General features: G+C 43.3%; 1 protein-coding gene across 1 annotated transcript in view; it reads left to right on the top strand.

Moving 5' to 3' along the window:
* rab40b (RAB40B, member RAS oncogene family) overlaps positions 1 to 2235 on the top strand; it is an 18318-nt gene that overhangs the window by 1575 nt on the left and 14508 nt on the right. The gene's annotated exons all lie outside the window — the stretch shown is intronic.

Below are 2235 nucleotides of genomic sequence, written 5' to 3'. Positions count from 1 at the left end.
ACAGTCTTTATTCATTCATGCATTCATCTTCTAGTCTTTATGTCATCTCAAAATCATTTGACATTTGCTGTTGTAAACTACCAGATTTCCAGTTCACATCAAATTGAATGTTTACAATATGGAAACCTATAGCTATATATAGCTGTATGCATGGTTGGAACAAGAGCAGCCCTATGGGCCAAGAGGCCAGGGGCCCCTGGCCCAGTGCCTCTGTGTGAAGTCACGGGTAATATGTGTTGTTGAGAAGTCACAGAACTCAGAAAAAAGGCAAAAACTACTACATACAGACCCAAAGTAAGTAAAACATTATTCATATAGCACTTGCTAAACCACTGTTACAAGGTGCTTTACAAAAAAGCTAATACAACAATAGTAATAAATAACATCAAGCAAATAAACAATGGTAAATAAACTCAAACAAAAGCCAGTGACAAAGAAAACAAATCATGCCAATACCCTAATCACTGCTGGTGATGAATGCCTGCCTAAGTGAATGGGTTTTAAGGAGACAGAGCAAAAGACACCAGGGATGTGAAACGGCTGTAGAAACACGAGACACGAAATGTCCAGGAAGAGAAGCAAAAAGACCTCGAATGCCAAAGAAAAAAAAAAAAAAAAAAAAATCAACCACAGAAGTGTAATGTGCCTACAAACAATACAAAATACCAGCTCCCTGAACCGAAAATTTCAATGAATACCAGTCTAAATCCTATTTGTTTAGCCGGTACAAAGGAGCATGTTTTGTTTTTAAACACTGGTTTTTGTGCACAAATGTATTTTCATGTCAAAATTTAAAGGAGGAGAGGAAACATAAGGTTGATTTCACTTCACCACAGGCAGAACAGTTTCCACCCAGCTTCTTCCTGTAATCACGCATTCATACTGTGAAGAGGCAAAAGAAAGAGATGAACACTGGTGAGTTCAGAAGGCCAGAGAGCAGCTCTGGATGCGTCCCTCTCTGTGGATGGCAGGTGTTTGTAATAACACGTTCATACCTGACAGCAGGGCTTTACTGTAATGCTGCTGTGAGGCGCTGCCGCTTTCACAAGTGGATCTTCTCATGAAAATAAATCTCTGCTGCTGCAGTTTTAATATTTCAGACATTTAGCTGGCATCAACTTCGTGTAAAGCCAGAAAGAGCCTCACTGCTTCAGGCTGTTGATGTAACCAGCAGCGGCCTGTAGAGAGGTCGACAGAGGTCAAAGTGATGACAGATGTAAGAAAACATCAGTTTGGTCCCAGAATGACCCCAGACAGAGCTCAGAGAAATAGAAAGAAGAGCTGAACAGAGAATGTATTTTTATTAGAGCCTGCAACAGGCCATCAACTGACAGACTACTTGTGTTAAGGACATAACAGTAACACAAGGTGATCCTCGTGTCTCATTAGTTTTTAAGGGAAAAATGACTCATTTGGGTGATGTGAGGTAGTTGCTGGGTTTCGTAAGGATGGAAGACCCAGTCGGTCACAACTTGGTTTACCCCGGCATCAGGCTGTGTGGCTCCACTGATGGAAGCCTGGAGTGTTGAGGCCTCGATGTCTGCTGTTTCTGGCTCAGCTCCCTCCATGAGGAGGTACGACAGGAGACGGAGACATAGCTGTGGTTCGCTGCCCCTCTGTCAGACTGTTTTGCAGTAAAAATGCGGGGCAGTAGTAGGCTTTACTGGAACAGTACCACTGTCCCAGCGGGGGCTTCATTCTTCAGCCAGGTCCGGAGATGAGCTGCTATTAGAGGCTGCAGTGGTAGACTGATGCCAGAGCCACAAAAGGAGGCCTTGATTATAGCTCGGAGAAGACACGCTCAGAAAAGCACACACTAACACCGTTGCAGTTTTTCTTGTATGCAGATGTGGCTAAAGCATCAGCACCCTTGCATGTCACTGAAATAATGCTCCGTTCTTCCTGAAATTAAAACCCTTCAGTAACGTGAAGGGTTACTTTTTCCACAGAGATCTTCTAAGTTGAACAAAAGGGCGGGCGCCCTTTCAGCTCATGGTTTTTTTTTTCACATTAAAGGTTCTACTAACACGTTTGGTCACATCGTGTTCTATGGGCTGGTGGTGAGTACTCACAAACAGAGAAAAGCCAGTGCTTGCTTGTTTACAGTCAGTTTTTCACGTCCGTGATCAGCTCTTTCATAACATCTTTTTTGGGTGTTGTGTAAGTTCACCAAATTGCTTTTTCTCAGCTGAAGCTCCAGCAGACAACTGAAGCGTTGAAAAGCCCTGCGGGCCT

The sequence above is a fragment of the Monopterus albus genome, unplaced genomic scaffold, assembly GCF_001952655.1.
Source record: "Monopterus albus unplaced genomic scaffold, M_albus_1.0 scaffold177.1, whole genome shotgun sequence".
In the NCBI taxonomy this organism is placed as follows: domain Eukaryota; kingdom Metazoa; phylum Chordata; class Actinopteri; order Synbranchiformes; family Synbranchidae; genus Monopterus; species Monopterus albus.
This window is presented reverse-complemented; position numbering and strand designations above follow the sequence as displayed.